Source organism: Chenopodium quinoa, unplaced genomic scaffold (assembly GCF_001683475.1).
Source record: "Chenopodium quinoa cultivar QQ74 unplaced genomic scaffold, ASM168347v1, whole genome shotgun sequence".
Lineage (NCBI taxonomy): Eukaryota > Viridiplantae > Streptophyta > Magnoliopsida > Caryophyllales > Amaranthaceae > Chenopodium > Chenopodium quinoa.
Genome location: NW_018745082.1, coordinates 455,281 through 480,418, shown reverse-complemented (window position 1 = coordinate 480,418; position 25,138 = coordinate 455,281).

Here is a 25,138-nt window from a genome sequence, read left to right as displayed (position 1 = left end):
TGTTCAATTTTTCTTTTCTTTGCGCTAGAGGGGGTCAAATTGGGTCCTTAACATCATCAAGGTCTATTGGCTCCTTCGGCTGATCGGCTGCAGCAGCAGTCGACTTGTTCTCTGAGATTAACTCCCTTATCATCTTCTAATCCCCGTTGAGGGAGCCAAAAGATCCATCGTCCTTTTCATACTTGAGAAGCATGGGAGTTGGGATGATGAAGGCCTTGCACTTGTTCATAGTAGGTCGGCCAAGAATAACATTGTAGGCAGTCATCTCTTTAACCACCAGGAACCGGATAACCATGTGCCGCCCTTTCCTATTCTGCCCCAGCCGAATGGGTAGGTTAATTAGTCTGACTTGGTGTAAGACTCCTCCTCTAAAGCCAACTAATAGATGGGAGACATCGCGCAGATTTTCTAGCTTGTAATTAAGCTTAGATAGACACTTAGCTTGTAGTTGATGAGGTCATAGGAGCTACCCGTGTCTATTAGGATCCGACCAACCAACTGGTTGGCGACCTTGCATTCAATAACGGCTGGGTCGTCATGCGCCCGACGGACTTTGCCCCAATCCTTCTAAGTGATGAGGACGTCTTGGAATGTTCCGCTGGAGGATGCCTTTCCATCATCAATGGAATGTATCATCTTCTTCAGATAATCCTTGGTGCCCTGAATGGTCGGGCCACCACATCAGACAGCCCTTGGATTTGGATTCTCACTAGGTTGAACCGCCTGACATAGGAGCGGAGCCCTTATCTCTCTCCATGCTGGATGGTGCTCAAGTCTGGACTTGTTTTCTTGGCAGGGATGTTCATTGAGAAGTTGGAGGCAAAAAGGAAAACAAGCTTCCTAAAGCTGTCAATGCATCCGGCTGGCAGGTTGCCAAACCATTGTTGGGCAATGTCCTTTAATGTAGCCGGGAAGCACCGACACCACATAGCGTCCTCCAACCCTTGCATGTGCATGAGATTGGAGTAGGCCATGAGGTGGTCCTCCAGGTTGGCGGTACCATCATAGACACCTACCAATACATTCTTTACCTTAGCCGACTATGCCGCCTTGGTTATCTCCTTGGTGAACACACAAGTTTGTTCATCAAGTTTGAGCAGACGGAGATGCCAGTCCAAAGGTTGGACATTGTATGCTGCCTAACCCCCAAAGAGGGCTGGCTGCATAAAATAAGGAGAATACGGACCGTAGACCATGGGGGGTATGTATGGTGCATTCCCAATCATTTGAGAGCCAGAATGGACGGTATTACCGCCTGTATGGCTCTTATGAAAGGATTAAGTATTCAATGTAGATGTATTCTTGAAGCTGTCTTGAAAGCTTGAGGTAAAGGCTTACTCAGACAGCTGTTGGCTCCGATTTCGCTCGATGACATGCCGAGATTTGGTGTAAGTCTTCTTGGTGCCATCCGGTTCAACATGAAGGATGACCTTCCTAGTGCCCGTCCGGGGCAGAAGGATCTTTGACCAGTCAATGGCAGGTTCAATCTTATCCTTGGGTTGTTGAGTGGGCTGCCTGTCTTTGATTGACTTCTTCCTCGCAGCTCAAGAAGCCTTTTTAGCAGGCTGACCCTTGCTAGAGCCAGCCGTTTTCTTTTTGATCAGGTCCTTGATCTCACCCTTGAAACTCGTCATGAATTTCATGAGCCCGTCTCTGGTGACTGGAGCATGAACTTTTGCGGACTGGGTTTCCCCTTCTGGCTGACCAAGGGGCTTGCTTGTACCCGCCTGACTTTCACCTAGTTCCAGAGTGTCTTTGGGACGGATGCGCCTAGAGATGAGTGACGACCCATGTCTAGCCATGTATGTTTTGACCTGGGGATCATCCTCCTCATGGTCTGTAAAGACCTCCGACTGATGAATCTTAGGGTCAGGAGGCGGTACAGAATCTTGAACCATCCTTGTGGTACTCTCCCAACAGAGGACACCAAATGTTTTGGGTGTTTTTTTTCCCTCGGGAGAGTTACTGCTCGAAGTCTGGTTGCGCGCGGCCTGTACCTACAAAACAACAGACACTCTTGGTGGTTTGAGCTCTGCCTCCAACGGTCAAGTCAGTACTTGAACAAAAGTAGGAAAAAGGTGCGAAAATTTAGGTGAGATCTTCTCTGATTCCGAGATTAGGTGTTTCGCTAATGTAAGAGAGTGTAGGGTATGCTGTAATAAATTGTAGGTATCCCCAAAATGGGGGAAATCTCCCTATTTATAGGGTCATCGGGGACCGTGCCCTTGATTAGGTTATTCTTACATAATCCTGCTAGGCTGCGCCGAATTACATCTTTCTCGGGATTTGGGCCCATAACAGCCGCCTTTTTCACCTAAGCTTTAGGAGTGACACGTGTCAAATGGAGATTGGTCCAATTAGAGTATGACACATGTCACAACATAATTGGCCCACGTGGCATGGGTAAAATTACCCAATACAATTTCCACAAGGACCATGGGCATACCTTTGACAATGCACACACTTGAAAGACAACATAGAGGACTTAGTTCGGAGAGGATACTATAACCAGTCCAAGCAACATTCCGAATCTTCCAAAAGAGGAGAAGAGGACATGTATGGCCATGACTGTAGAGGAGGTCACAGAGGTCAAGCGGAAGGCGGAGACTTAGATAGCATACTAGTGGGCAGGGTGTACGTGATAAATGGTGGACCAGTGCATGGTGGAACCGTGAATAGAGCGCGGGTTGATTTGCGAGCAATGATCCACCAGTTAAACTATAACGAGAAGCATAGGTGGCCACTAGTTCCTCCACAACCCCAAGTTACGTTTGATGAGTATGACTAGGAAGGCGTAATTTACCCCCAAGACGACCCTCTGGTGGTGACAATGAGAATTGAAAACCGAGAAGTAGACAAAGTAATAATAGATGGTGGCAGCTCATCCAACATCATATACATCAACGCATTCAAAGAATTAAAGCTCGACAGAAAATACCTAAAGCGGGTGAGATATAAAGTTACCGGGTTAAATGGGTTCGGACTTATCCCGGATAGTATAATCTAGCTTTCAGTCCGAGTAAGGGAGAGGTCAAAGTGACACGATGTTCGAGCAGAATTCCTAGTAATGGATTCTCCATCACCATACAAAGTAATTATGGGAAGACCGCTCATTCTTAAAATAGGTTGAGTGGTATCCACTTATCACTATGCCATGGCATACACTACCAATGACGGACGGTCTGCAAAGCTTAGGGGGAGCCAAAAGACAGCCCAACAATGTTATATAAAAGTTGTTCCGGGTGTGGATCCAAGGGTTCTGCTGGGTGAGCCAGGCCCCGTCAACAACTTACACAAGTCAACACACGTAAACTCCCCTCGAGGGTGGCTCTAGGAACCCATCTTTGATTCTTAAGTTAGAGAGTGTTTAGAGAGAGAAAGTGTACTTAGACAGATGTAGAGAGTGTAATAACTTGTGTGTCTAACCTCCTTTTCGTTGTACTTATCCCTCTATTTATAGGTGTACGATCTCCTATGTGGAGAGTTCGGTCTATTCAACTCTACGGGCTGACTCTATCGGGGTAATAAGCCCCTACACATTTGTTCTCTCGATAATGATTGCGCACCCCGGGGAGCTAGGCAATAGTTTAGCGGGAGCTATCCTATACAACTAGCCCCTCAAGAGGTGGTATGAGGTCACTCATGCCGACTCTTCTTTTCATGCCGGAGCCTTCCTATCTTGAGCCCAGCCGGAAGGAATAGCTTAGCAGGAGTTATCCCCTACAACTAGCCCCTCAAGAGATGGTATGAGATCATTCACGCCAGCTATTCTGAGCGTTTAGCCTTATCGGCCATGACTCAACGGGTCGTCTGACCAAATTACCCAACACACTCCTAGCCCCTCCAGTCTCTAGGTTGGTGATGCGATCCAGAGACTTAAGTGGTCAGGTCGTAATCTTTGTGAGGACTCTATCGTATTATTGAGTGTTAAAGATGGCTCTGTTTCTGCTTTCTGTTTGCACACTTGGTCGCTGCTTGCTAAAACTGCAGGGTACGATTTTGATCATTCCCGCTTAAGTCCGAGAAACGACAATTTTGCGGAGAGGAATTTCGATAATTCCCGCTAAAGTCTGAGAAATGACTATCTTGCTGAGAGAAATTTCGATTACTCCCGCTGAAGTATGAGAAATGAAGACCTTGCTAAGAGGAATTTAGATCACTCCCGCTGAAGTCTAAGAAATGACGACCTTGCTGAGAGGAATTATGATCACTCCCGCTGAAGTCTGAGAAATGACGATCTTGCGGAGAGGAATTTCGATCACTCCCACCGAAGTCTGAGAAATAAAGACCTTGCTGATAGGAATTTCGATCACTCCCGCTAAAGTCTTTTTTTTTGGCGGGAATAACACATGCATGAATAGGACACTACAGTTTTGATTTTACCGAAGTGACATGGCGGTTTGGTTTTACTTCATGCCTAACTGCCCATTAATTCCGTATTAATTTCACTGTCCCCCACTTCTTTTTACCTTCCTTATTTTTTATCTTCCCCGTCTTCTTTCTTTTATTTCAAATTTCCTTTCTTTCCTGTACCTATTCTCAGACGCGCGTTCCCCTCCATTGTTGTGGTATGTACTTGCTTCTTTCGTCTTCATTTTTGCTTCAATTTCCAGTCATTTTTACTTTTCTCCTCCTTGTTCTTGCTTTCTTACTAAGTTTGTCTTTCTTTTTCTCTTGGTTGCAGTTTTGAACTCCTCTTTTGTTCGAGTTCTTGCGTTCGCCATTGTTGTTGTACTCTGTTGCTTTCTGCAACTTTTGCTCTAAAGGTACTTACTTTGTACCTTATATTGTATGTACTTACCCAATTTTACTTCTTTTGCATTTTTCCTCACAAAATTGTGTCTAGTGACTCGTTTCAATTGTCATTGTCCGATTTTTACCCCCTTGTTTTTTTGTTGTTGTGGTAATTGCGCTCTTGATTCCCTCTTTTCATTTATCCATAAAATACTTTTCAATTTTTGGTACCTTATTGCCTTCTTATTCCTTTCTGCGGGCTTTTTGTCTTTGTAGATTTCACAATGTCTGACGTTTCTGATAGTCAGAATATAAGTGAGACTCAAATGGTCATTGAGTCGGATTCTTCTTCTCGATCCTCTACTCCAGGTGAGCACTCTGCGCACACTCCTCCTGTTTTTCTTTCTTCTTCTCCCATTCCTATACAAATGGTTATGCCCCCTGATTTTCCCCCCGCTACGAGCAGGACGGGTACTGCTGTGACTCCCACTGCTGCATCTGGGTCAGGTAGTAGTCGTCTTGCTGAGGGTAGTGCTTTTCACCCTTTCCGACGGGAGCCTCGTTCTGACTTCTTTGATCCTTACTACGAACGGGTGCTTGTTAAGGATAAAATTCCTTTGTCCCAGCTCACCCGTTTGAGGCTGCACGCAATGCGCCATAAGATCTTAGCTGACGCTGTCAAGGCTAATCCCTCTGATGTGTCTCTTGTTAGCCCCATTCCCCATGTTCAGCCGATAAATAGTTTTGCTTGGCTGGATGATATGGCTTATATGAATCGGTTTGACCGTTATGTAGTGCGGGTTGGCGGTGTTGAGACTTCATCACCATATCCTTCTCCAGGCATCTCTTCGAGCAAGATGACTGAATCCCCAAATGATCGCTCTTTTATGACTGTCAGCCCACTTATGTTGTGGAGCATTTAGAGGAAGGCAAGACTGATTTTTTTCTGGATGACAAGTTCTATGGACCCAAGAAGTGCGTGCTGGACTCCAGTTGGCGTAAGGACCCCAAGAGGTTGAACCTTGCTTTTGTCGGGCAGAAGTTTTATGGTTTTAGTGAGGGATAAGAGTTGGTCCTGCGCGCTGGTGGTGCGAAGGTTTCTACTCCCCCTACTTATCATATTGCTGTTTTAACTTCTCAGCTGGATTCGGGTTTGAGGTTTCCTCTTGACCCTACTCTGGAGAAGGTGTTTCGTGCCTTCAATATTTGTATATCTTTGCTACATCTAGTTACTCTTCCAACTTTGATCTGCCTGTTACGGTTCCTGCGGTTTCGAAGGTATCCTGAGTCCCTGCACCTATTCAAGTCTTTAATCAGCCTGAAGAGGTCTGCTTCTGGGTTTGAATCTAGGTGGTACTATGTTGCTCCTAAGGAAGGCAGAGTTTTGTCCTTCCCAAAGCTTGGTCGCTTCAGGGATTTGACTGGAAAGTTTTTCTAGGTGAAGGTGCTCTCTACTTTTTATATACCGCGCAATTTAAGGGAGATTCGTACCAATATTGAAGGGGTTACTGTCTCCCCCTCTGAGTTTGGTCGTGACAGAGGCCTTTGACGCTCTTTAGGGAGCGAGGACTGGTGATTCAAAGTTTCCAAAGATTTGGCTACCCAACTCTATATACATTGTGGGCAACGAGCAGCTCTCTTCCATGCATTTGTGCTATACGCATGAGGCTGGTGTATTTTTTACCTTGCTTTCCTTCCTTTCTTCTTTTGCTTTCTTTGCCTTGGTCCTTATATTATTTTGTCTCCTTGTTTCCCCTCTTCAGGTTACGACAAGCTGGGCTGGCGCATTCTTGGGTTGGCTGACAATTGGAGGGATCCCTTGACTGCTACTCCCGATAATCCCCTAGAGCTTTTTGACACACGTAGGTGTATGCTAATTCCCTGAAGAATGAGGTGCGACTAGCTCCGGCTAAATTGCGGGCTGTCTTTGGCACTTAGACAACTGCTGACCGTGCGGGGTCTAGCCGTGCTGAAGCTGAGCCCTCATCCTCCACTGTTGGGAGTAGACACAAGACTCGGCCTGCCCCTCGAAGAGCGGCTTCAGAATCTAAGGCGTTATTGGCGCTAGGTGCTTCTCCCGAGAAGCAGCCTGCTGTGGCTTTCGGCCAGGTGGCACCTCAGACTTTTGTTGCCAAAAGATAACTTGATCAAGCTTCTAATGGTCCAAAGAATACTGGTGATGATTTTGCGGATAGCATTCTGAAGTTTTCCACTGATGATGTTGAGACTACTACTGCGAGTGTAAAGCCCACTTCTTCTGCTGAGCATGTTCTTCTCTTTTCATCTGACATCGATGCTGCTATTGTTGCAAAGGATTCTGTGGTTCCTTCTACTAAAGCCACTGACTTCCAGCTCCCTGATGAGACTATTATGGAGCTTCCAAAGTTTCTGCCACGCCCTGCCGGACTGAGAGGAAAACTCCGAAGCGCCACCAGAGGTGGGCACTCTTAGGCAGGGGGTACTAATAAGCAGGATCAACCAGTTATTAACTTGGAGGATGATCATGTGACCTCTCCCCTTACTGAGGATGAGCCTGCTGCAAAAAAGGCTCGCACCTCCTCTGGCCTTGATCCCTTTGCTTCTTACTCTGCTAACACTAGGCTTCCTGGTGGGAATGCTGACAGGGGGGTAGATACTCAGAACTCCAGTGAACTTAATCATTGTGTTTACCAATTTCTGAGTGATGTAAGAACCCGCTGCCTACTACCTCCATCTCTGTTAGGGGTACCTTCTGCCCTACTGGGCCCATTGAATTTTCTGAGGTTACCATATATATCCACCTTCGCCCTTTATTGTGCCCTGCTGGAGCTTAGAATGCTCCCTTTCGACTTGAGATGAATGTGAGGGCTGATGAATCCTTGTTTGTGGACGACCCCCAGAAGGGCGATACCTTGTGGTATTGTCTTACTCTGGGAGTTCGTCTTCTAACGGATTCTACGCGCAGCTTAGTCAGTCTTCCTGCTGCTACGGCTTGTCATGACTTGTAGAAGGTTAGCTCTTGCTTCTAGTCTTCTCTTCTTTGATTTTGGTTTTTCTTCCTTCTTTTGCTTATTCTTTAGAAAATATCTTGTCTAATTTTTCTCCTTAATTGATTTTTATTTTGTCTTACTCTTTTCTTTCTTTGCTTTTTTTTTTTCTAGTTTTTCAGGTCTGTTAGAGACTTGTCCAATGCCTTGCTTTCAGTGGAGAAGGAATATCAGAATCAGTGCCTGATTTATTCTCAGAAGAATTTAAAGGTTCAGTAGGCTCGTGCTGAGAGGGATTCCATGATCAGCGAGGTGACTCCTCTGAGGGAGAGGGCGGACGCCCTGCAGCTTCAGTTGGGAGAATTTCAGCTCACCCCGACCAAGCTGGCGAGCTGTGAGGAGCTACTATTAACCTCTCAGGCCAGGGTTCAAGTGTTGGAAGCAGAGATTGCTGATCTGCGAGCTGGGCATATAATCAAGCTAGAAACTGCTAGGAAGGAGGCTCTTAAGCCCTTCGCTCTCTCCCCTGCTTTTGCTAAGTTATTGGTTGATCGCCATGACGGTGGATGGGAGGCTGCAGCTCGCTGTGTGAGCAGCTTGTATGGTGAAGGTGCGGAGATGCAAGCTCACTTCAACACCTTTTAGGTTAAGGTGGAGGCTGCTGGGGAGGCTGGCTTGTTCGAGTTTCCTGCTGACCATCCTTGTGCTGCCAACTGCAAGGTACCTGACCATGTCGTGCTGAACTTAGAGGTTTCCCTCTGTCCTGACATTGTTGCGGCTATTGGGGTGGAGTCCTTTGCTGGTGGACAATAAAGGTTATGGCGGGTGTCACCTTCCTATTCCAGTGGTTTTTCTGAGTTTCCATCACCTAGATCTGTAGTGACTAGGTAGCTTTTGTTGTTGTCCTTAGGGTGTATAGCCGGTAAAGATTATATTTTCATGTGTCTTTTTCAAAATACTTTATCTTTTATTGTTGGGTCTGTCCAGCGTGACTTGAATTTATGTCTCCTTGGATTAATTTGCTGAGTGTTTCCTCGTCCTGGTGGACGAGGGCTCAGTTTTGCATATACTGTAACTGACTTGCTGGATGTTTACCCTGTCCTGGTGGGCAGGGGTTCAGCTTGATGTTGTATATACTTAATGATTTTTCTGCTATTTTTTCCACTGATTGTTTTGTAGTTTGCGTGCGTGTTTGAACCTGCTACTAAGCTAAGGTGTAGTAGCGCCTAGACCATAGCACAGTAGCCTCTTCGTTGCGTTTTAGTGAAGCCTTGTAGGTTGGGCCTCCCTGTTTTCTCGATTTTGATGTTGGGGGCTTTCTTACTTTCTTTCTCCCTTCTATATTTAGCTGGAGCTTCGATGAGCTTTGCTCTCTCTGCCCTGTTTGTGTTGTGTGCTTAGAAACATGCTTGCATATTAGTTAGCTAATACTATTTGTTGACTGTTTGGCACCATTCATTCAGTCTGCTTTGTTGAGACTTACTTGCGTTAACCAGCTTTCGGCTATTTGTTTGTGTCATTCAGCTTATTTATGTTGTGACTTGTTGTTCTATGTCATTCAGCTTATTTATGCTGTGACTTTCTTTTTTGTGTCATTCATCTTATTTATATTGTGACTTGCTATTTTGTGTCATTCATCTTATCTATGTTGTGACTTGATGTTTTGTGTCATTCAGCTTATTTATGCTGTGACTTGCTGTTTTGTGCCTCTTACTTCTCTTCGTAAGAGCTTGACATATATCTATCTCTTGCTCCTCTCCCCCTCAAAGAGGTGAGCAATGTGGGACTAAGAGAACCTTAGTGTTGCCCGCGCAGCTCATCCTTCTTCGCTTTCACTGCCCTCTCTTGCTCAAGTTGAACGTGCCAAGCCTCCCCCTTAGGCGTCCCCAAGGTGGTGCCCTGTTTTACTTAGAGCAGGTAAGGTGAGTTTTTAGGGAGGGATGTTCTTTTTTCCTTTAGCGCCGTTTCGCTGCCTCCTGCTAAGGTGCTTTCTTCCTTTAGCACTTGCATGCGTTCTTTCTCTTCTTTTTTTTTTTTTTTTTTTTTGCATGTTAGTATATGATGCTAAAGCATGATATATTTAAACAAATTTACGCAATATACTCCTCACATAGAGGCTCGTATTTCATTGAATTATAATGGCTTAAATGCTTTAATTGACATAACATGAACTAAAAAGAGTTTTTGCAATATTGAAACAATTATCCCCAGCTCTACTTAATTTCTTACTTTATCAAACAATATATTTCCTTAACACATCAGCATTGAAACTATTCCTTAAGACCTGACCTTCTTGATCTACGGGGAGAAATGCACAAGGTCCTACTTGCTCATGGATGATGAAGGGGCCTTCCCAATTGGCTGATAGTTTTCCATGCTGGTTTCCTCTTCCCACTGCTGCTGTCCTTCTGAGGACCAAGTCTTCAGGAAGGAGCTCCCGCTGCTTGACTTTTTTTGTTGAAAGCTTTGGAAATCCTGCTTGCAGCCTTAATTCTAGTAGGAAGTCTAACTCCTCCAGCATGCGCTTTTCATTTCCTTGTGGCTCATAGTGTTGTATCCTCAGGCTGGGAATTTGTACTTCCACTGGAACAACTACATCAGCCGCGTAGGCTAGAGTGAAAGGGCTTTACCAGTGGACTCTTTTTCTGTGGTTCTGTTTGCCCAAAACACCTCAGGGACTAGGTCAGCCCATAGGCCTTTGTGCTCCTCCAGCTTCCTCTGTAGGGCTATTTAGATCAGCTTGTTTGCTGCTTTAGCTTGGTCGTTACTCTGCAGGTGACAGACTGAGGCACTTGCATACTTGGTGCCCATGTCCTCCAGGTAGTCCTTGATTGTGTCGCAGTCAAACTGGCATCCGTGGTCAAAGACCATGCACTGTGGTACCTCGAACCATGTGATGATGTTTTTTCATATGAACGTCCTCACTTGGTTTTCCTTTAAGTACTTAGTGAGTTCAGCTTCTATCCACTTGGTAAAATAGTCTACTGCCACTATGAGGTACTTCCTACCCGCCGACCCAGTGGTGAAGGGTCCCAATATGTCTATTCCCCACTGAGCAAACGGGATCTGGCTGAGGATTGGAGTTAGATCATTTGCCGGTTGGTTTAAGGCTGGGGAGTATTTTTGACACTTGTTGCACCTTTTCACATATGTCATTCCGTCTTGAGCAAGAGTTGGCCAGTATGCACCCCTTTTGTTGACTTATATTCCCAATGTCTTTCCACCAATGTGGTTGGCACATATTCCCAAGTGTGCTCCTTCCATGATATTCTCCTGTTCCCACTCAGGAATACACCTTAGTAGTGGCTTTGAGAAACCCTTCTTGTTGAGCTCTCCATTCATTACCACGTACCAGTTAGCATCTTTTTTCACTTTCTTGGCTCGTACTTCATCGTTCGGCAGCGAGCTTTGAACTTTGTATGCCAGTATGTCTGTGAACCAGGCTTGTTGCTGTCCAATGCAGTTCACCTGCTCTTTTTCAGCGATGCTGCTTTCCTCCAGGACTTCTACCATCACTGTCCTCGTGAGGCTCTGCAGAGTGGAGCTAGCTAACTTCGATAATGCGTCAGCCTGGGAATATCCTGCTCTAGGGACCAGGACTATCTGAAAGTGAACTAGGTGAGCGGCCAGCTCCTTCACTTTGGTCACATACTTCAACATTGTGGATTCCCTAATCTCATACTCCCCCCTCAACTGACTGGCGATAAGCTGAGAGTCAGTCTGCAGGTTGACTTTCCTGGCTACGGCTGGGATACTCATACGCAGGCATGTCAAAGCTACCTCGTACTCTGCCTCATTGTTTGATGCTTTGAATTTGAACTTTGTGGCATACTCAAACACATTTCCCTCTGGGGATGTCATTATGATTCCTGCTCCGCTTCCTGTTTGGGCTGACGATCCGCCTACCTTCACCTTTCGGATTCCAATATCATCTTCCTTTTATTCATATGAGGCCTCCACAATGAAGTCTGCTAGGGCTTGTGCTTTGATAGTTGCCCTAGGTTTGACCTCTAACTCATACTCGGAAAGCTCAAAGGCCCACTTTTGTAACGCTTTCTCCAGTGGGTGATTTGTGAGGATTTGTATTATGTGTGTGTCAAAGTATTGCTTCAACTTTCTTGATGTTGTTACCACCGGAAAAACAAACTTCTCCGCCAACGGATACCTTTGTTCAGCCTCAGTCGGCACATGGGTCACAAAGTATATTGGTCTTTGTTGCTTTTGTCTTTCTACAAGAAGAATGGCTGCGATTATCTGAATTGATGCAGAAACGTACAACTGTAACTTTTCCTTCAGCTCCAGGCTGATCATTGTTGGGAGCTTGGTTAGATGCTCCTTAATGCCCTCAAAGGCCTCTTTTTATGCGGCTCCCCACTTAAATTCCCTATTTCGTTTTATAAGCTGATAGAATAGTAAGGCTTTGTCGGCTGACTTGCTGATGAATCTAGTCAGTGCGACCATTCTGCCTGTCAGCCGCATGATGTCTTTAATGCACTTAGGCTCAGATAAGCTTAAGACTGCTTCAACCTTCTCCGAATTTGCGTCTATTCCTCTCTCGCTTATCAGGAAGCCCAACAAATTTTCCTGAGCTTACCCCGAAGACACATTTCTTCGGGTTGAGTTTGATGTTATACTTGTTCAAGGTGGCAAATGTTTCTTCCAAATCCATGATATGCCCTGCCCGTGTGACGCTCTTAACAATTGAGTCGTCCACGTATACCTCAACATTTCTACCCTACTGGTGCATGAACACTTTATCCATTGTCTTCTGAAAAGTTGCTCCAGCATTCTTCAGCCTGAAGGGCAAATGTAATTGTACACTCCTCCTTCAATGATGAATGCGATTTTTTGCCTGTCCCAGTTGTGCAAGCTGATAAGATGGTACCCTAAGAAGGCATCCATGAAGCTTAGCAAAGCATGCCTGCTGGTTGAATCTACTAGCTGATCGATTCGCGGCAGCGGGTAACAGACTTTAGGGAAGGCTTTCTTGAGATATGTGAAATCAACACACATCCTCCACTGGCCATTTTCCTTCTTCACCATGACCACGTTGGCTAGCCAACCTGGGTAGTCACAGGGCTCGATGAATCCAGCTTCCAAGAGTTTTTCCACTTCTTCTTGGATTGCCTGATTTTTCTCTATGGAGAAGCTTCCCCTTCTGTGAGCTCAATTGTAACATGCTCCCCGCTGGGAAGTGATCTAGCCACTTCCTCCTTTGCGGGCTCAAAATTTTCAATGGCTAGCTTTTGTTTCTCCTTCTCCCTGTGATATTCCTCGTGCTTCCTCTTTCTTGACTTTTTCTGAGGTTGCTCAGTGGGCCTTTGCTCTGATACTGGATGCTGTCTAGTCCTAGCGGGTTGTTTTAGAGCAGTTATGTAACATTTTTGAGCCATCTTCTGGCTCCCTTGAGCTTTGCCGACCGCCCTTCATTAGTTCTGTAAGCCATGGCAAGATGATAGGGGGAAACTACTCCGCCGATCTTCTGGATGAGCGGCCTTCCCATGGTCACATTGTAAGGCGAAGGAGAGTCTATAACCAGGAACTTTGCTCGAAAATCAAGCCTTTTTTTACCTTTCACCTACTCAGACTGAGAGCTCGATTATGCCCTCCGGGGTCAATCTAGACCCGTTAAACCTAGTGACTTCATAACAAACCCTTTTTAGATCTTTCCTGTCTAACTTCAGGTCTTTGAATGCACTGATGTATATGATGTTGGATGAGCTCCCACCGTCTATCAGTATTCGGTCCACTTCCCAATTTGCTATTCTCATTTTCACCACTAAGGGATCATCACGAGGATAGATTATGCCCTCTTGATCATACTCATCAAATGTTGCTCGTGGCTGCGGGGGAAGAGGTGGCCACTTGCGCCTCTAATTATAGTTTATCTGATGTATCATTGCCCGCAGGTCTGCTCGTGCCTTGTTCACTGTTCCCCCATGTACCGGTCCTCCACTGATCACATACACCCTGCCCTCCGGCTTGCTATCTCTCTCTCTATCTTCAGCGGGACCCCTGTGACCTCCTATGTGGTCACGGCTTACTTTATCCTCATCCCTTCTTTTGGGGGGGTCAACATACTGCTTGAACTGATTTAAGTACCCCCTTTTGACTAGGTCTTCTATGTTATCTTTCAGATGTGTGCATTCATCAATTATGTGGCAATGATCCCTATGGAAGTCACACCACTTGCTGGGATCACGGTTCCTATTAACCATCCTCGGGGGTCACTGCCACTTATCATCAGCTTTGTTCACGCTGAAGATGTGAGACCTTGAGTGAGTGAGCGGGGTATACTGGTCGAACCTTCCAGGTCTTCCTCCTCTCTTCGGATCTGACCTTCTCACCCTAACAGCTTGATCAGCCTCCCCGCGACCATGTTCAGCTCTACCGGGCTGATCCGCCCTGGCTGCGTTTTCTGCCCTGGTGACTTCTGCCCGCTTCCTGGGTCGTTTGGCGCCTTCCTTCTCAGCATCGCCCTGTTAGTCTCGTCTTCCTTGATGAACTCGTGCACTTTACCTGGCGCTTTAGCTAGTGTTTTAAGGTTCTTACACCCCAAATACGCTCTAAACGGTGAGCCTGGTAGAAAACCGCTCTGCATTACCAGTAGCGCTACCTCCTGGCTCAAATTCGGGATGGTTGTTGCCTCCTTGTTGAATCTGGTGATGAACTCCCTCAGGAGATCGCGAACTAGTGACATCAACTCAGCTATCATCTTAGTTCGGTCTACCAAGGTTATAAAATGTCGCATGAACATCCTTTTCATATGATTATATGAGTACATAGAACCTTTGGAATGGCCCCATGCCACTCCGCTGCCAGCCCCTAAAGTGTTGGTGGGAAGGCTTTGCACCAGACTGAATCCGTCATGGTATAGAGCACCATATGATTCTCAAACGCCGATATATGGCTCTTAGGCGTTGTAGTTCCGTTGTATCTGCACCTTGGCATCTTTATTTTCTCCATCGGTTCCTCCAGAATCTCCCAACAAAATGAGGAATCATCTGGAATAACCTGGATCCGTGCTCGCTTCTCCCTACCCGGGCTCTAACTCCGCTCTGCGGCTGGTGACCTGCTGCGGGCTACTCCCCTCTCTGTGCTGCCTTTAGTCTGAACTATTTCGTGAAAGGAATGGTGTCCTTCGAACAACTGTACTATTCCATTATTGGGTTCAGAATTATTAGAAAGCTAACATATTCAGTAAGGTTAAGTGATCGGAATGCCTGGGTGGAGGCCGCTTCCGATCAGTAATATTAATGTATAATTAATATTACAACTTAATCTTGACTGAACCCTTCGGGTCACACCCAAGCAAAAAAACGAACCGAAGCGACGAATTAATCCGGAAGGTATTAATAAGTCAACCGAGTAATTAATATTAAGACGTCGGCAATTCGAGATTAGAGCATCGAAACTGAACGTCGGAAGTCGAGTCGAAAAATAGTAAAAGACGAGACATGAAAATAATGATAAATCAACAAAGACCAAAATACCCCTAGCATTTGAATGCCCCGAGCAAACCGAGTGCTAGGAGCATATGACCTAGCATGGCGGCAAGCATGCGCACCAAGCCGAGCCTAGGCTGGCTGGTGCGTGCTAGTGCACTATTGCTAGCATCGCAAGGCTAGCCGCGCCAACTGCAGCAACTAGCAATAGCATGGCTGGGCCAATGCGTGCTGCCTAGCAATGCTGGGCCAACGCGCAAGGCCTGCGGCAGCTCTCAGCAGCACCCAACATCTATGGTGCGTGGCTCGCTGGCTGAGAGCGCAAGCAGCCCGCACAAGTGATGAGTGTCATTTATGGCACTCATAGGGTAGTCTTTTCGGATGATTTCATCTCCTTTTCATGCTTTCTTATCTTATTTTTGGTCCATTTTCTTTAGTTCCTTTCTTTCTTTCTATCTTTGTGTTTTTCGTGTTTTCTTCGTGTTTTTCTTTTATTTGACCCCTTTTCCCTTTTATTCCTTTCCTTTGTTTGTTCTTGTAGGTACCTAGGAGTTGTCTTTGCAAGTGGATCAAGATGAGCTATATTGACTAAGCAAGGAGGAAGCAATCTTCTTCGAGAGGGCTTGGAGAGGCCTTAAAGAAGGCGTGGAGGGGGCTTGGAGAGGGCATCAAGTCTTGCCAGGTTGCTACAGGCGCGGGTCTTGAAGGCTGCATGCGCGGGCTCTATTGCACCAAATTAGCCACTTTCGACCAGGAACTCTCCGCTGTCTGGCCGCGGGCTCCCCGTGGGCGCGAGAAGATTGGAGAGAGCGCTCCAGAGTAGTGAGACCGCGACCCTCTAATTACTCTTGGGAGCAAGGGATTCGCCGCATCCTTGTCGCGGGCGCGGAGGCTTTTGCTGCGGGGGCGGGCTAGAAGACCCGCGCGGGCGCGGCTGTTGCCCAAATAGCCCGCGGAGTTTGTTATGGGTTCCGTACCCATTTCCCCGAGGGTGCGGGATTCCTTAGAGAGGGCGCGGGGATCCTGTTTTCCTTCTTTGCCTATAAATACACTTGTAACTCCTTTTTGAAAACTAACTTTTAGATAATTTTCATTAGCTTAGTTTTAGAGAGAGAAGTTAGAGACAAGTTCTTGGTTTTGGATTTGTATTTCAACATTGGATCAATTGAGCTTGGATTTCTTCATCTTCAATCATCAATATTAGTGAGAATCTCTTCTTTTAGTTCATCTCTTTAATTGTTTGCTTTAGATTCATGTTTGATTATTTGATTTCCTTGGATTTGAATTTGATAATGTTGTTGATATTGTTTTATCTTGATTTTTATTTAGAATGATGATCAATCCAATTTCTAGTGATTTGTTCTTGAATTACACCGTGATTAGTGAGTAGATTAGTTGCTAGGGAGAAGGGGAAGCATGCTTGATTAATAATTTGTGCTAGTTGATGATCATTGATTGATTAAATTGTTGCAATTAAATTGGTTGACATAGTTTTTCATGTGTTTAATTGTATTAGGGGTGATCAACCTATAAGATCAATCTAGATTGCATTGTAATTCTTAATGACATGAACCATCAATTTGAGAATTGCTTTAATTGATTGAGTTTGATAGTGAATTTCCTTGATTAGCCATTCATAGTGACTTCTAGCTTGGCCTCTAGGAGATAGCTCTTAAATTATTTTGATTGCTACTATTGTTTGTCTTTTGCAATGCTTGAATCAATTGAATGAACTATCAATTAGAATGATTATTGTACTTGCATGTGGAACCTACATCCCTAGTGTTTAGTTTCTTGAATTACTTGATTAATCTAGTTTTGTTACCATAGTTCAACCATTTTCTCACCACAATATTCGAAGTAGCTTGACTTAGGCTATAGTTAATACCGACCCACTCCTTTGGGTTCGACCCTATACTTGTCTTATACTTGTATTAGGTTTGTTTAGGTTGTTATAAATTGAGTTTGACCTAGGGATAGACTATTGACGACACGTTTATTCCTCAATCAACAAGCATGCTGGGCTTGCTGGCTGGCAGCGCTTGCAGCCCGCACGCTTGTGCTAGGCCAGCTGGGCGAGGCAGCCCACCTTGGGTGCCTTGATGCCCAAGGGTGGGTGCCACGTGGCGCGAATTGAGAGGAGCTTGAAGGGATGTGTTGACCGGTTTTTGGAGAGGGAGTGGGGAGCAAGTTTGGTCCCCCCTCCTCCAAATGGTTCTTACCTAACCTCTCACATGAGATTGCCACTTGTTAATATATTACTAGTTTGATTATTAATTTTACTTTAGCTTTAAAATAAAAGGGAAAAATCAAATTCTCCCACATTGATGGAAGAGCTTTTCACTCTCTTATTTTCCCTATAAATACCCAAGTTGGAGTATTGGGAAAATCACTTGAGTGAGAGTTGAAAAAGGCATCACCATTGTGAAACCCTTTGAACTCATTAATCACTCGGGTTTTTGGTCGGTCCTTGCTAACTCCAAGGCATTGGACCATTTTCGGTGGTCGGGTTGTGGGTGGACTATCGTTGGAGGCCATCGTATTTTCGAGGCTTGCTTTCGAAGTAAGAGCCCGTTCCGTTTGGGCGAAGCACGCTCCAAAGGTAATTATATTGTCTTAATCTTGTGAATAATTTATTTATGTTTATGGTTTTATTTATTGCGAGTGCAGTCTTGGTTTTGGGTTTGTTTCCGCAGTGAGTTGGACTCACCAAACCCCAACAGTGGTATCAGAGCCTCGCTCGTTTATTTTTAAAATCATAATATTTTTTCAAGGTGTTTTTATGGCTTAATTTTTCTGGTCTTGAAGTGCTAATTAGATTAGTAGCTCTTATTGTTTATTTTAACCTCGTATTAAAGCTATCATCAGCCCCGAACCCAGATTTCGACCCAAAAATAGTGAATTTTGGGTGAAAATGCATTCTGGAAATGGTTTTATCCTTTCAAGTCTCGATTTTTAGCCAAAAAACGACCAGAAATGCACTTTTCGAGGGATTTTTCGTTTTGACGAAATTTTTTAAGTCTTTCTAACCTTGAAAATTCATTGCATATTTATGGTGGTTATGTAATTTGTTTAATACATATTTTATATGTAATTTAAAACCTCTTTAGGCATGATTACTTGGTGGTAATTTGTGTTTCAAAGCTTGGTTTTATTTTTCACATAGTTGCAAACTAATTGTATTAAGTGTGAAATTGTTGTTCTTTGAGGCTTCCAAGTACTAAAGATTAAATCTTTAATTATGTTAAGTGATTGAAACTTTATGTTACTAAATTCCATGAATTTGTATTAAACTTTGTTGAATAAATCATTTTTGGTTGATTGAAATCATAAAGTTTGAAACTTTATGATAGAACACTGTTTATCTTCACATTGCAAGATATAATTTTTCAATGAAAAATTAGAAAAAATAATCCCAACTTTCATCAATTTTGATACAATAATCCCAACTTTGGATTATTCTGGAATAATTCGAACTTTAGGGGGTCTTCTTTTTCTTCAATCCCAAACCGGTCAACAAAAGTCAATGACCCATTATATTAGGTCACTTGACACGTAAGTCCTGATTGGTTTAATTTTTTTTTTTAAAAAAAAACAAAAAAGAAAAAAAAAACCTAAAAAATTAAAAAAAAAAACTTCCCTCCCTCAAAACCACCAGCCCCCCACCCAAACCACCCCCTCCACCAGCCCTTCCCCACCCCTTCCACCAGACCCCACCCGAAAACACCCCCCACGTAGCCGAAAAACTGCCCCACCCCCGACCACCACTCCCCACCTGCCGAAACTGACCCAAACCACCATCCCCGTTGCAACACCCAAAACCCTCACCGCCGTACTCCAAAATTGAAACCCCAACAACTGTTTTAAGGTTTCGATTACGGGTCAAAATTGAGGGAGAAATGGGCGGAAATGGTTGGGGAAGTGAAAACGTCGGCATAGAGGAGGAGTTGGGTGCCAGTGAGTGGTGATGGAGGGTTTTTTCAAGGAAGGGATTGAGGTGGTTTACGGGATGGAGGAAGGGAGGGGGGAGGGTTTCGTGGGTGGGGGAAGGGAGGGGGAGGTGTTTCGGCAGGTGGGGAATGGTGGTCGGGGGGTGAGGGCGGTTTCCGGCTGTGTCGGGGGTGTTTCCGGGTGGGGTCTGGTGGAAGAGGTGGGGGAGGGATGGTGGATGGGGTGGTTTGGGTGGGGGGCTGGTGGTTTAGGGGGAATTATGTTTTTTTTTTTTTAATTTTCAAATTTTTTTTAATTTTTTTTTTATTTTGGACTAATCATGTAGTGACACGTGGCTTTAAAAAACATAAAAAAATAACCTTCTCAACAGGTAACCGGTCATAAGGACTGAAGAAAAAGAAAACCCCCCAAAGTTCGAAATATTTCAGAATAATCCAAAGTTGGGATTATTGTAACAAAATTGATGAAAGTTGGGATTATTTTTTCTAATTTTTCCATTTTTCAAGGATTCACAAGTATTAAAGTTGGAATCTTTATTGAACTAATGTTTATTTTTCCAACTCCCTCATATTTTGTCAAAAACTCAAGATTAATTTAAATTAATTAAATTAATAGTGAGTAATTGCCCTCTTATTTTTGTTGCACCAAGTTAAACAAATTTAATTAAAGAATGGTTCTTGGGAATTATTTTGGTTGGATGCACTTTGAATTTTTTATTTTAAGTTAGACTGATTTAAATTTTCATTTTTGCTCAATGAGTTAATTCTAAAATTAATTTAGAATTGATTAGAGATGTCACACAAAATCGGGAATTAACCCCGAGGCACAAGCACGCAAACCAAGGCAGAATAGTAACGTGTATCCCTCGGCCAGTTGGGCTGCTTGCATAACTCGCATGTGGCTGCTGAGGGACGAGGCTCCTGCGCTTGGTGCGTGTGGTGCTAGGTGTGTGCAAAGAGCTGTGTGCTGACTTGGTGCATGAAGGCATGCGAGTTGGATGCAAGGCGTAGCAGCAGTGCTAGGCAGCTGCAGCTAGACGCGCATGGAGGGCGCGCTGCCAAGCAGTGCCCAGCAGCATCAGAGCACGCAAGGATGAGGCTATTAGGCAAGCGCTTAGCACTTACGTGCGTGTGAGTGTTCAAGGGTGCTAGCCTTGGGTAGTCGATGCATTTTCCCTCTCGTTTTAATTTTGCTTTTTGACCGTTTTGTTTATTTTAATTTATTTTAATTAAAATTTTGGAGGCTAGGCATCAGGTTTTGAGCGGCATTGGCAAAACTTATTTTGTTAAATTTTTGGTTTTACCGGCTTAATTAATTGGATTAATTGAGTTGGATGCGCAATTTAGTCGGAGCTTCAAATTTTAATTGCGCTTATTTACATAACCAGTTAAAACAACTTTGACTAGTTTTAATTAGGCGTGTTAATTGGATTAACCACCTAGATTAGTTACTAGTTCACGCGTGTTTATGCATTGTTACTTGTTTATCATCGTAAAATGCATGAGCCATTCACAAATAGTGAATGGATGAATGGAATGTATATTCTCTCACAGGTTTTATGAAATGGCAACTAGTGGGGCCCGATTAGGATAAAAAATACGAACTGTGATCCGTGATGTATTTTTGTAAATCTAAATACGGTCTACGTACCGTTGAGTATTTTTGTACCTTAATATTTAGATTAGTCCTAATCGTAGATACTAGTAGTTGCATTCAATTGTGGTCAAGTCTTGAAGATGGACGTTCTTGGAAGACGTAGCCATGAAGTTGCAAACAAAGACCTTTTGAAAATTTGAAGATCTCAAGGGGTCATGCTTGTTGCCAAATGTATCTATATTTATGTTTTTTGATAAATATATATGTATATGAATTATATGTTAGATGCATGTTTAGGATTTCAAATGTTGTGATGATTAGTTAAGTTCACTTAAATCAACCAACATAGAAACCCTAGGTCCCTAAATACACTACTACATTTTGATCAAATGCAACGACCAAAATATGGTTGATGCAACGGCAGCATACATAACCGTTGCAATAGTTAGGTCTATTGCAACGGCTGCTTCATACTTCCTCAATAAAATGGTCTAATACAACGGTTAAGAGATAGCCGTTGCAATAGGGCAATCTGATCATGAAAATATAGGAGCGTAAAAAATCCCTCCAAAATTTTCCCCAATATTAAAAGCCTTCACGTTTCCTACAAAATCCCACCCAATTAAAAGCCCACCCATCCAATTTATCTATCCTTCATACGAGTAATAATCATAATCTCAACTACTGTATATGTTCTCAGTAAAAGAAAAAAAAGCTGTAAAAAGAAAAAAAAAATTAGTTCTCTTCCTCACCCAAATTTACAAATTCGAAGTCCAAAAATTACCACCAGCATCTTGAAGTAAAGGAGTGATTAAAGAAACAGATGTGAGAGGAAGTAGTTAAAAATGGATCTCTCACCAACCGTCAGCTAGCAAGAGTAGGAACGACATTTTGCGGTAGCTGCGATGTTGGAGATAATATACCTGTCGAGGACGGTCCATTCTATATTTTCACCGGCGATTTGTGTATCTTTTGATCCGACGGTGTCCCTCAGTCTCTTCTGGTTTTCAGCTTTCCAAGTTGTAAGTTTTCGTCCAAAATTAAAACCCTAGATTCAATTTCATCTTTTTTTTTGTTTAAGTCTTTAAATTTGCGGTGCAATTTTACATTTCTCTGTGTTTTTTAAATCATAATTTGAACACCCTAATAGTTTCTGTGGTTTAAATTGCTAAAGTTGAGCAACTGAGAAGAAGAAGTTTCTGAGGTAATTTTCTTATTTTTTTTTATTCGTTTCAATTTTTTCTATATTATTGCAATTGGTCGATAATTAAATTACAATATATGTTTAGTGGTTACTGGAGACTCTAAACCTGATAATCTTTTTTCTGCCCGGAGCCTCAAAATAGATGTCTTGATGCATAGTAATAAATTAGGTATAAATTATCATGTATTGGATACAAATGTATTAACATATTTAATTGTCAGCATTATAGTCCATTACCATTAATTTAGCTTATTGTTACATTAGCAGAATAGCCTTCACTCTCTCCTTTAGCTTAATGTCAGGTTTCCACTAATTGTTTGTGAATGTTGTGCATTTATTGATAGCTCATGGGGTATGTTAGCCAACAGTATGCTCATGTTAAAGACCACATCATGTTCACCCTTATTGAGGTATATATTTATCATTTACTTGTCTTATTGCTTCTCTAAACATTAGTTATTTGCTTGTGATCTCAGTATCACCCTAATCACCTTCCTAGAAACAGGCCAATGAAATTTCGTCATGATTTGATATGTGATTGAGAGAATTTGCAGCAAGTCACTTGACAAAGGTTATTTATAAATTTCTGTCATCAAATGCTTTACAATGTCTTCAAAACCGACTGTATAAAGAAATTTAATGTTATATAAATTGTATTGAACTGATGTGGTTATATTGGAATTGTGACTTGTTTCATACTTAATAATCCTCTTGAATGTAAGCTATTGGCGTTATGGTATTATTTATGTGATTTTCTTGTGATATTGAAACAACAATTGTTCTTATGTTGATATTGATTTATCAAAGCCAAAGTATTAACTTTTGGGATTAATATACTTTTTTTTTCTTTGAAGAAACCATATGGAATTGATATACATTTTTTATGGCTAGTGTTACTTTATTGCTTAATTATCCTACAAATTTATACCTTCAAATTAAAGAACCTTACATCTAAGAATTTATCTTGGACATAAAACCTTAGCATCACAATTATCTTTACCCGACTTGGACTGTGCCCCTGCTGTTTATTAGTCACAATTTCTTCCATATAATGCTCTAAGTTGAGACAAGTAAAGCTCATAATTTGGGCTCTAATACTGGGGACTTTACTGCTCGAGCTGAGTTGCCTACAAAATCATCAAGTGTGAGCCTATTTCATTAGTAGTGCGCACTAGGGTTGACAGGTCACTTCTGACTCCTCCTGTAATCTGAGCTCTGCTGCAGGTGAGAGCTGTATTTATTTCATGGTACTGGCATTGCTAAGGTAGAGTATCTTACACCTTTAGTCTATGTCTTAAATTTTTGTATTATATCCTTCTAAGTTTTAGATCTTAGAAAAAATTATGTTTGGTGAGTTTAAAATATATAAAGGTGAATAATTAAACTATGTACTATATTATTATAGGAATAGTTAATATGCTCAAATAATCTAGAAACATCTTGCAGACTCTGCAATAGATTTGTGTATGCTAAAATTTTACATGTAAAACAAAGGAAATGCAATGACAGTTCGTACTAGCTTCCGTTACATATGATATGGTATTTGGTAATTTTTTTTAACATAATATTTTGTGTACTTATTTCATTTCCAATGACATTCAATTATCTAATATTGTGCGCATTATGCTTCTGTTGTGTGTGCATAATATCAGGTTTATACTTATGGTCAACATGGGGCAGTAATAGTAGGGCCAAGCCTCCTGTTTCAATTTAAAGGAGGAAAAAAAAAAAACAAACAAACATGAAGTTCCTTTTTTTTTTTGAGTGCTTGATTCTTCTATTATCCTACTTTGATTTGTATCTGTGTTTTGTTTAACAGGGGATTTAGATCCATTAAATATGTGTAAACATTGCTAGAGGTGGATATTTAAGCTGAAGAAGATGCTTCCTGTATTGCTGTACTTCAGAAATTGGAGAAGTAGGAGAAATTAATGATGATGCGGTCCAAAGAATTGTTAAAAATATTGTTTGGGGACAAAATAATTTAGTTTTAGCTTGTAATTGTTTTTTTCTTAGTTTAACTAGTGATAATTAAATTTTGTAATTTTCCTTAAGAGATAACAATGTATAAACTTTTAATTTATATTAATAAAATTCTAATTTTATTTTTTTGGAAAATTCTTAATATTATTATTATTATTATTATTATTATTATTATTATTATTATTATTATTATTATTATTATTATTATTATTATTATTATTATTATTATTATTATTATTATTATTATTATTATTATTATTATTATTATTATTATTATTATTATTATTATTATTATTATTATTATTATTATTATTATTATTTGGCATTAGGGTATATGCATTGTGGCATTAGGTATACGAAACCGTGGCATTAGGTGTTATAGCTAATGCCACGACAATAATGATGTCGTTGCATCATGTGTTGATCTAACGCAACGGATCATTGATGCCGTGGCATTAGGTGCAATATGTTGTTGCATTTGACCTACTGCAACGCCAGCAGATGCCACGGTACATGGTCGTTGCATTAGAACTAATGCCACGGATTTTAACACCTAACGCAACGGATTTGGGGGTTGCAACAGGTCAAAAATGTAGTAGTGATATTGAGTAAAATTTGCCATTCCAAAACAATACTTACCAACCGAACGAGGGTTGTGGTGGGCTACGCCAAAGCGAGGCATCACTACCTCTCCTAGGAGCGTAAAGAATACCGGGTATGCAAGTTGGTTTTGGTTCTACTCAACGATATGAGTGATGGAGTCCTAACATGTCGTGGAAAAGTGAATAAATTGTTGAGAGAGCATTAGATGCGACGATTTATTCAACAAAGAGTGGCTTGGAGCCATTAGCAAAGCATTGCTTACCTTAGGAGATTGAATGTTAAGACAAGCCAAAGCATGCTTAACCACTCTTTGTTTCTTTAGATCTTGGAATCAACTTATTCTCGCCAAATGGGGACAATTTTAATGTGTGGATAAGACGTTTAATAAGATTGAAGATTTGCATGAATACCTTTTAATTTTCAAACTTATTATGTTATTTACTTAATAAATGGTTATACTTTGCACTTATATTTGTAGAATTCCAAATCAAACTGTATTGCTTTCCATGATTGGTAAAGGAAATCTTTGAGAATGGTTCTCAAAGAAATGTAAAGCACTTCTAAAATACAACTCTCATAAATGACTTTTATAACATAGTCTGAAAGGACGGTTGGACATCATGTATTCAAAATACTAATCATGGATTTGTGTATGG